This window comes from Zingiber officinale, chromosome 11A (genome assembly GCF_018446385.1).
Source record: "Zingiber officinale cultivar Zhangliang chromosome 11A, Zo_v1.1, whole genome shotgun sequence".
Lineage (NCBI taxonomy): Eukaryota > Viridiplantae > Streptophyta > Magnoliopsida > Zingiberales > Zingiberaceae > Zingiber > Zingiber officinale.
The window spans coordinates 31,925,462-31,937,128 of record NC_056006.1 but is presented as its reverse complement, the minus strand read 5'-3'; the positions used below and the strand labels follow the sequence as shown (position 1 = coordinate 31,937,128).

At 35.8% G+C, this 11,667-nt stretch overlaps 1 pseudogene; it reads left to right on the top strand.

The window, feature by feature from the left end:
• The first annotated feature begins 1,204 nt into the window (after nt 1–1,204).
• On the top strand, nt 1,205–6,188 carry LOC122031330 (annotated as a pseudogene).
• Nucleotides 6,189–11,667: the final 5,479 nt, after the last annotated feature.

Here is an 11,667-nt window from a genome sequence, read left to right as displayed (position 1 = left end):
ACAATCATCTCTATTTGTTAAGTACGAATAGAGGTAAGACTGTTGCTTATGGGATAGCTTATGTACCTATGAATAGAGACATACCCATAAGTTAAGGTCGCCTTGATAATTGTGTCAAGATGAGATCATTTGTGTAATGATTGGAGTAAATGCACCCACCATTTACTAAATCTGCTTAAAGGTCAGATTAGAATTCATATGTTGAATTTAGGATTATACATTAGGTATGTGTAGATCGAAATCTGTATGATGTTAAATTTGGGAAAAACATGCGCTCTTTTTAGTAAAGAAAATAACATCGTAGCATGTGATTCATACCACATGTGCTATGGCGACAAGAAGGGTAGTAGGAGAATGGATCCCTGCTTCTCTAATACGTGAGACCCTTGAGATTATAAGTTAATCTCAATCTTACCCTAAGTGACTATTTAGCTGTCTACTTGAAGTTTTGATCAGTGTCTGCTACTTTAGCATGTTTCCTATTAGCTATGGATGATTCGGTCTATGGAGCATAACTAGGAAAGCGACTGATTAGAATGAATAGATTCTAGCTAAAAAGGAAGATTAAGATTGATTTACATCTGTGACATTTATTCACTGGTACCAGTTACATTTTTAGTTCAGTACATAAAATGTAATTGTGAATAATTTTTTTGATTGGAGATGTTGAACATGCTCTTGACATATGGTCAATATGAGGGGTTAGAGATGTTCATAATGATGTAAATAATTTAATCTGGGGTAAAGGCAAGTCATTTATGTCTCTGATTCGTTCTATGGACATTTATATCTCTGATTCGTTCTATGGAGTAGCTAAGTAAGGTGTGACAATCTTCTTAGCAGTTGAATGCTCAGTGTGCTTGTTGTCGCACGAACCATTTTCCCTAATGTATGGAATGGATGTTCTGATCTGGTCTTCGTGACTTGATCTTCATAAAGTCTATATGACTAATTTTGTCTTTGTGACTAATTTGCTCTGGTCTTCGTGACTTGATCCTCATAAAGTCTATGTGACTTATTTGGTCTTTGTGACTAATGTCACTCTGGTCTTCGTGACATGATCACCTTGTAGTCTATGTGACTGACATGGTCTATGTGACCATATAACCTTATGGATTGACTTGGACGAGTGGGAGATATTGGGCGTTATAGAAGACGAAAGTGTTCGTCTCTTTCGTTGTTGCAAATGCTTATTTACTGCAAAATGCCAAGGAGACAAAGGGGTGTCCTTTCTCCTTCGTCTTTCTCAACCTTCTTATTTAAGGTGCGTCCAAGCCATGAGAAGGGAACGGTGGAGAAGGTTTCAAAGGTGATCAGTGAGGGCAGAAGGGTGAGGCGACGGTGATTTGGTCGAGTAAAGGAAAACGTCCAGAGGCTGGGATTTGGCTCGTGAACTTTGAAGTGCTTTCTGGTTGCCCCGTGATCATGCTTCCAACAGTGGCAGCCTCTTCGTCGACCGGCAGTTCTTCAGCGACGTCTTCGATGATTCACTGTGAGTGGTTACCGCTTTATTTAGTTTTTGTTTCATGCTCTCATATCCAACACTCCCGACTGGAGAGTCCAAGTTACAGAAAACTACAGAGTCCAAATTGCAAACTCCTGAGTACAGACTCCCGACTAGAGAGTCCAAGATGCAGAAGAGAAGATGACGAGGCCTTTTTTCAAGCAATCTTCTTAAAATAGATTTTTCCTCCTCTAGCTATACTTTGAGGTTATGATGGGCATTCGTTTCTCATGATAAAATGATAAAACTACGTACACAACTAAACACTGATCGATCGTGATGAACTAAGAAAGTATTCGATTGCTATTAGGGGTAAAACAATGAGCGAAAATGCATAAAGGATAGAAGATTTGGACAACCTCTTTATATAGAAGCTTAGACCATTATAGTATTTAATGGCTGAATTAAAGACATTTACTGTTCATTAATCATCGATTAATGCATCTGTTACATCTGAACAATAAGTAAAAATATTCAAGTAGTAAAATCTTGGATAAATTTAGTCTCGATCAGTCCAGTATTTGACACGCGTAGATAAATTTGGTTCAATACCATCCGGGTCCTTAATTTATACCCTTTATATATATATATATATATACAGAGTCGTTTCCGCTGCGGAACGACTCGTGCAGAATAGTGCGGACCTGCTCCCGTGGACTTTCCGCGTCAAATTTTTTTTTTCTGTGCGCGTCTGTTTTTTTCCCGTGGCCCTAATTTCTCTCGCCACGTCATTATTTTCACTTGCAAAGAAAACGTGAAGTGATCTTCTCCTCCTCGCCACCGCCGCGGGTTTTGCCCTAACGCCCACAAATCTTCTCCTCGCCTTCCTTCTCACCTCCGCCGCCCTCTACTTCGGGTTCTGCTCGCGGCCTTGCATCGAGAGAACAGAAGACTCCAAGTCCTACTGCGACCGACGGCGTCGCGACCTTGAGTCTCCCTTTGTTCTACAGTCCGACTCCACCGCCCTATACTTCGGAGCGGCCTTGCGTCGAGAGAACAGAAGACTCCGCCACCCTCGCCTTCCCTCCCTCGCAAGTCCTGCTCGTGACCAACGCCCCCGCGGCCTCGTCTCGGCTTGTGGAACGGAGCTAGGGTTCCCGTCCCTCACTTGCCGCAGCCTCCCTCATCTAGAAGTCGTCGGTGTATCTAGGGTTCCAGTCTCTCAAGTAAGAGAATTTAATTGAACTTACAGTTGATTTTATAATAAGTGCATCATCAATATGACATCAATTAACAATATCAGTGTAGATGAATCTGTGATTTGTTATGTGAAATCACTTAATTTTTTTTATTTGACACTGTATCATCAAGTCTAATTTAAATTAATTGTATCATATTATACATTAAAATGATTCAACATGATTATTGTGTTGTATTTTTGTGCTGTAAGGAGTGACTATGAATAGTAGATGAACTAAAGATGATTATTTCATTTTCAAATAAGTCCTCTTTAACATAAACAAAAAGTATGTTGTCTTACAAATGTTTCACATTTTTGTTAATTGAAGGAAATTTTAGGCCAGATGTGATGTATGAATTGCTTACTTCCATCATGGTGACAACCGTTTGTTTCCCAATCTGCTATTTTTTTTGTTGACCGTAACATTTTCTTTTTAGATGGATAACATCAGTTGCCTCATTATTATATAGCATCTATTCATTATCATTTCTTAATCTTCCTGATTGCATTCTTCAAAATGACACTGGTCCGTTATCATAAATCTGTTACTTCTTCATGACACTTGTTCATTAATTTGTCTCACTATAAACACTGATATTTACTTATTACAAAATATGATGTCATAAAATTTAGGTATTTTAATGCAAATTGGTCAAATTTATCATAAAATTGTGTGATTTCCCAATACATTAAGTAAATTGCTATTGTTTAGCTTAATTTGGTCAAATTTATCATAAAATTGTGTGATTTCCCATACTTAAGCAAATTGATACTGTTTAGCTTAATTTGGTCAAATTTATCATAAATTGTGTGATTTCCAATTACTTAAGCAAATTGCTATTGTTTAGCTTAATTTGGTCAAATTTTACTTTTTAGGTTGTGCTTGAATGGCATCATCAAGTAACAGCAGCATCAACCATACTAAATATGAAAATGTGCGATGCAGGGACTGCGGACTAAGAGTAGTGGTGCTAGTATCTAAATCGATCAAGAACCCAGGAAGACTATATTATGGATGTAAGCATCATGGATGGTTAAAGTAAGTGAGGTCTGATACTGGACTAAATAAAGACACTAATGATATACATTTTAGGATGTTGCCAAGAGTAGAGTCAAGGGTGGGGAGTGAACACATTGCTTATCCTGGTCATAGTACTGGGCTATAATATGAACCAAATGGCTTCGTTGGAGGAGCTGTAAGTTAGCAAAATTTTTAGAGATTCCACTTGGAATTCAATATTCTCACAATGCTAGTTTGTTACAGGGATATGAACCAAAACAATCTAGGAAATGGTAATTTGATACCTTATAACCTCCCGCCAAACCTTCTTAGATTGTGAGTTATTTGAATATGCTTCCAACTATCATTTAGTTTTGTAGGTGCCCATCTAATGGTAATCCTGTCTGCAGAGATCTTAGCAATAATCAATTTGGTGGAAGCATACCCTATTCAGTTTCTCATATGGCCAAATTGGAGCTTCTGTGAGCAGCCTTCTTTTCTAGTTCAATTTATCATGTGATATTGTCATTAATGTAAAATAAGGCAATGCATCAATGGCTGCAGAAATCTTGCTCACAATCAACTCTGTGGGCGTCTGGATGATATTTTTCAAGGCCTCTCCAAACTCACAACAATGTGAGTGTAGACAAGATTTTCATTCGAGAAGAAACTTACTTCTTAATATCAACTATCTTTATATTCTGTGTGATGCAATATCATTTACCTCTTATATCTTCTTAAAATAAGTTTCTTATTCATAATTATGGTTTTACCTTCAATACTGTCAAACCTACATTTCCATGAATACTTTCTACTCTATCATACTCCACTCTCTGATAAAGGGGTCTTTTTACTACAGGGACCTGTCTTACAATTCTCTTAATGGTACTGTTCCACAAAGCTTCAGAAGTTTGACAAGTTTGACAAACTTGTAAGAGGAATAATGAATGTTCTAAGCATTAACATAATATCTTATCATTTGGCCTTTTTTTAATCTTTCTCCTAATACAAATTGCATGAAGAATGTTATGCTTACTATTTCTTCATCCACTTTCAGATATTTGGAGAACAATCAATTCACTGGTACTATAAATGCCCTTGCCAATCTTACCCTTCAGAGTTTGTAAGTAATAAATAAAGTTGCCAGTTTATATCAAAATTAGAATTAATTTGGGTTACAAGAAAGATTTGACTTTCGTAACCCTTCTTTAGGAATGTTGCAAATAACCACTTCAATGGATCCATTCCTAACCGGTTAAAGGGGATTAATAACCTTCAGTGAGTACTAAATGAACTTGCATGCTATCATATGATTTAATTGAGGATAAATTGAATGCTTATTTGTGGATCCTATTCTGTAGGATTGATAATAATGAGTGGAGCTCTGGGACGGATAGTTCATCTCAACCAAATCAATCTCCATCTGCTCAAAACTCCAATACTGGCCATGGTAGCAGTGTACGTGTAGGGGGAATAGCAGGAGGTGTTGCAGGTGTCTTCTTCATTGGTGGATTAATTGCATTTTTTTATAATTTGGAGAAAGAGAAGGAAAAATTTGATCGAAGAAAATCTTGGTCAAGACCGGCTATATGCTCGTCTAGATTCAGATAGAGTTAAAGGTACTCCACATTTGTTGGTATAACAAGCGTCCTGCAAAATCTGGTCTATTACTACATTAGGATTCTTGTTGTGGTTCACACATTTAATTGGGTTGTAGTATGACTTAGTTTATGTTGCAGAGAAGGAGATGAATAGAACATCCTCAATATTTGACATAGAAAAGTTGCCATCACTTCCTCCACCAAGTCTTAAACCTCATCACTATAAATCATTTGACAAAGATGATTGCTCAAGCAAACTTATCACAAAGAAGGTGGACGTAACAAGTATCAAATCAACTATTTATTCTGTGGCTGACTTGCAAATAGCTACAGATAGCTTCAGTGAAGACAATCTTATTCGCGAAGGCACTTTTGTTCGTGTTTTCAAGGCAGAGTTTGATGATGGAAAGGTATTAATATGACCAAAAATAAAGCTTCTTATTTATTCCGGGCACATGTTTGATAGTGGCAAAATTTAGAATCATCCATCTTGTTTGCAGTGGAAAGTTGATTCATCTAATCATTTGCCATGTATTTTGGTAACACTATTTAAAGAGTTTTAATGGCACGACTAGTTTGCCCAACTGATTGAATATCATGTATGACTTTTGGATTATATTCTACATTTTTGTTTAGATTTTGGCTGTGAAGAAACTAAATCCAAAGTCCCTGCTAAGCAAATCAACTGGCGACTTCATTGATCTAGTCACAAATATTTCTCTTCTGCACCATACAAATTTGACAGAGCTGGTAGGTTATTGTTCTGAGTATGGACAGAGAATGTTGGTGTATGATTTTCACAAGAATGGTTCACTGTATGAACTCCTCCATCTCTCAGACGAACCACTGTCATGGAATGCTCGGATCAAAATTGCACTCGGTGCTGCTCGGGCTTTAGAGTAAGTGGGATGGTATCCTCTTTAGCAGATATTTGTTTATTGTAGCCTAAAGATTGTCCTCTGTTCTGTTCAATAATGTGGCATCAAAGAAACCACAGAGAACCATCGCCTAATGCTTGCCCGTCCTCCCATAGCCTCGACCGTTTAGTTTCTAATTTGTAATATATATCTTTATTCGAATAGGTGTCCTCAACAATACTGGGAAGAATGCCGACAAGCTAAAAAAATGGAGAGACTTTAACAAATTAAGAAGCACTAGGAGCTGCAGTCCCTCCTCTTCACCGACATTTAAGTAGAAAATTGTGTGTTATATTGTTCTACCTTTGTTTTAATAGTGTTATCATTTTGTTGGTTGCTTATGAAATTTTGTTGGTTGCTTATGAAATTTCTTCAGAATGTTATAGATATTATTTCTAAATGTTAGAAAATTGTATATTAAATTTTATTTTGAAATTTAGTATTTTGAATGATTTATAATATTGAAAAATTGTGTATTAATTTTTTTTATTTTTTATCTAAAAAAGATAACGATTTTTCACCATTATCATAGATAGTTTAAAACTGTTGTTGAAGACCCTATTATTAAAGGTAGACGCTCAAAGACAACGGTGAAAAACTGTTGTCTTTAAAGGAAAAGACAACAGTTTTTTACCGTTGTAAAAATGTTGTGTTTGCCTTCAAAGACAACGGTTAAAAACTGTTGTCTTTGGGCATCCCTTTTAACAACATGGCATTTAACAATAGTTCTAAAAGGCCTACGACAACGGTGAAAAACTGTTGTTGTTAGGCTTTTTTCTTGTAGTGAATATGAGAAATTGGAATGTACCGCTTATTGTCTGGATATTAGTGATAGTGAACTTAATTCTTTTGGCTATATACTTGTTTTGTTTGTTGGTTGGCTTAGTTAAGTAGTACTAGTATTGTAATGTGATAAAGAAATATAATTATGGATGATGTTGACATTTATTTTTTTTTAAATTTATGGATGATGTTGACATTTGTTTGCCAAAATTTATGTTGTAAACATGTCTCTTGAACTTGTTCAGATTGAATGAAGCTTGTGCTATTGAGCTTGGATTCCACTAACATTATTCACTCTAATATTGTGAAATGAGATTTTGACAACCTTATATTTATCTTTTCTTTGGGAATTTTGGGTTGAAATCGTAGTAATTGTATGTATTGATGGTATTAGATTCCTACAAGTTAGATTCCTGTCTTATTGATGGTATTGTATGTATTGGGATGAAAATTCGTATTGCTTGCTTGACAAAAACTCTGAATTAGTTATTTAGAAACCTAAAAAATTAATTTATTTTTTATATAATATGAGTTTCTAGTCCAAATCATGTGTAGTAATATTTTCACCAGGTACAGGAGGAAATTAAGCAGGTTTTTCCCTTATGCATTTTTTCAGTTCTTTATTTCCGTCCAAGGAAACACTAAAATAAATCTTGTTTGCTTGTTGGACTCATGAAGAGAGGAATGATATCCTAGGATTTATGCAACCATCCACCAACCTTGTTTGAAGGAAGGCTGTGTTCCATTTGTTGTTTTATTGTCATAAGATGTAGGTAGTTTCCATTCTTATTTGTTCAGGTATAACTCCATATGATATTAGTCAAGTATCCATTTCCATGCTCGTGTTTATTGACTCAGCATTTTTTTTTTGTTAGTTGTGAGCAATGCTAATCATTGTTTTATCTAAATGTTAGTCATAAATTTTCTTCCAAAGAAAGGAAGATATGGGTCTATGAGGAAAAGGCATACATGAGGCCAAGCGGCCTAAGCTAAGTTATTCCACAAACTTAGTGTTTCTCATCTTTGGTTAACTTGTTTAGTTGACAAGACGCCCCCACGGGCGGGATCAACTGGTTATGACATGGATTCTTGCATCATGGGTCGAGAGGTCGAGGGTCTGCGGCAGCAAATGCGATAACATCAATATCTGTCCGTGCTAAACACCTGAGACCGCCATGTCATAACTGGGCTCGTATTCACCGTGATTTACTCCCTCTCATACTTGTGGGGCCGGGATGAGGGGGCCGCTGGGTTGGCGGTTCCAACCTTTTTGCATCTTGTTTAGTTGACAAGACAAATTGACAAGAGAAGAAAGAAGTAGACTACTTAGTTTCCTTCATATTAGTTCCACTATTGTATGGAGGTCTTTTATTTCTTTCAAACTGCACCTGATTCACTTATGTATTATTGACCTGTAATGCTCAGCTAAGAGGAAGTGGAGGAATAATTTGATATTGTTTTACATCATTCTGGTCTCCACTTTTTCTTCATTTATTCCTTACACAACAATTTCAATCTAATTAGGATCCTAGAGGTCTTAGAAAACCCATCATAGCATGGCATAGTTCATGATCCAGGGAGGCGGTCCACTTCATGCTAGTGACAATACAGAACTATAGATGACTAATTTGTCAAATTGTACTCAATTGCTTAGCGCCTAAACCATCCTACTCACAACCAGTTATACTGGTTCAACTTCAGTCGTGAAAACCTTGGTTTCTTCCATAGGCCACACCCTCATTTTAACAATATAGTTATCACATAAAAAATCACAAAATCATAAACATATAATCTTTACATTACTGACAAGTCAACTAATCGAACACATTTGCAAAGAAGAATACACAAACTTCCTAGAAAAATTTCAAAAACTTGCGTAGTTTAACGAATAGCTTGTCCTTGCACTCCTTGTACTCCTTCAGATATCTTGTTTGCTTGAAGTGTGTTGATCACATTTGCAATGTTGCGCTGAAAGAAAAGAAAATTTACAAAAATTAATAATGATACGGTTCTTTGAATTTAACAGAAATCCTTGACCACTCCATTTTAAAGAAACAATCACAAAGATGTTGTAACTTGTAATATATATTTCTGAGGCTCTACAAACTCAAGATCACGTACAGGAAATGACAAACTTTTACCTTCCAAATACCGAGCTTCGAATGAATGTTTTGCCACTCTGACAAACCAAATACCCGCGATGTATGTCGGCTGCATATCAGGAAAAGGACATGTCAGGTTTAAGTATATAGATACATTAAATAGGCGATGATTGTAAGAAAAAAGAGAACAAGAAGACATCTCTAAGGTTATTCATTGGCAAGGATTGTAGGTCATTCTGCCATTCTTTTTTCTTGTATAAATTGTTAAATGGAATACCTACACAGAAGACACCTCATATTCATCTTGCCATCCTTTGTTGGCCTTTTCAATTATAGATAACTTTTTGTATTTACTTTTAAGTTCAGCCGCAAGCATCTCCCTGAATAAAGAACATAATGGTAAAATCCAGAACAAAAAATATATATACCAGAAAAAGATGATTTCATAAACTCAACAGTCAAAACTACCTAAGTGCTTCACCAACAGCTGGGCGAAAAATTTTGTAAGTTCCCCCACTTCCTGAACTGTTGAAAGGTAAGCTTAAGAAATCAAATGGTCACAACCGACTTCATCAAAGAAAGAAATTAGTGGGAAATTTGACTCGGTTCTTACTCTAGTAGTCAAACTGGAGATAAGTTTATCACCAACTTGAACATATCTTCTAATAAACGATGGGTCTTCAAAGCATTTAAAAACTCCAATTACATTTACATCAAGGTTCAAGATTCAATAAAAATAAAATATATCAAACCATGCACAAAATCATGGCAAGTCAGCAGGCAAATAACTCCAAATAACTCAATTGCACCTACTAAATTCAAATAACATACAACAAGAGACTGATGATAGTTTACCATCTGAACAAACAAAATAACTCAATTGCATCTACTAAATCCAAATAAAATACATGCTATCAATTAATGCCAGCAACAGATGAGAATTACATAAGATGCATAATAGATCTCTACATCCTCCAAATTGTGATTGTGACTAATACAAATGTGCATTGGTTCCTCTCACTGATTACGACATCCTAGCGGATGTTACTAGAACCTGTAACAATAAAGATAATTTATTAATCTCGTTTTCTCAATAAACAATAAACCACTATAATTTAACAAATTAAAACTTTCATAGTACCCGCTATAGATTCGAAATCAAATTCATATGTGTCGTCAAAACTGATATGATTATTATCTTCCATCGATCTGATAAGTGACACATTGTCTTATAATAAATATAATAAAATAAATTTATTTGTAAGAAAACATATAATAAAAATGAAAAAATGAATCGACACAAACTCTTGTTGCAAATTGGGACAGTTACGCTTATCATGTGATACTCCTCGTTGTCCGCATCCACGATAAAGCCTAGAATTTGATGTAGATTTCTCCTTGAATGATTTTAATGTCTTCCCACATCCCTTTGTTCTTACTATAGAAGGATCAATAATACCAAGGCTCTCATTAATGGATTTTTTTCTTTGACTTCTTTCACTGCATGTTGTACTAATGGGCATCTCTTGAATTTTATTGTAGATACAATCGAATTGTTCATCCAAGAAGGTTGTCCTTCCATTACTCAAAGATGCATCATCAACTAACACGGAAGCTTTATAGGATAACCTCGAATGCCTCAGCATCAAATATCTTTCTGTATCTGGATCATCAATGACATTTTGCTCCCCTAAAGCATATATTGCTCCAACTTTTACATCTCGTGTCCATCGTTTGAGTATATACGTATCAGGCAAATGAAACACTTGGTTGATACGAAAAAAAGCTAACATATGTCTACATGGAATGCCCTTAAACTCAAATTTTGTGCAGCTACACGATATGTAATCTCTTTGTTTGTCATGCGTGAGCACTCTTAATTTTAAGGAAGAAGAACTTTGAAATTTCATCACATGGTAAACCGCTGAGGCAACTCCTGTAAATGACTGTTGCACATAAAAACTATGACTCTCGGTCATTTCATTTTGAAACTCCAGCCATTTCTTTTTTGTGTATAGCTTAACCATTTGAGTTTCCATTGGCCAGGTTGTATTAACCCGGGGTTGCTCATTCATATCAATATGGTCCGCAACTAACTCATTGTGTCTTTGATGCCTCAATTCTCTATTAAAACATGTGATAAAATCCATTAATGAGTTTTTATTTGAGACATATTTCTTGAAAAATGCATGTGAGCCTTCAGATCTTTGGCTACTTGACATTCTTGCAGAAAATACATGACTGAAATATGTTAGCACCTATCTGTGTTTCAATTCATACATCAAAGACAACCAATCATTTTTCTCTAAGTTAGCATCCTTGATAGTCTTTTCCCATGACTTCTCAAAATCATCAGGTGTTGTAGAATTTACAATGACGTTCTTTATGCTATGATAGTGGTTTTGAAAAGTCAAAGGGTCTAATTTATCTAGGAATTAATTCAATATGTGTCACAAACAATATCGATGCACCGTTTGAGGGAAAACTTGTGCAATTGCTTTTGTCATAGCAGGATCCTGATCTGTGATGATAATGTTTGGTGCACCTTTAGGCATGACTTCTGAGAACTTTGTAAGTAAC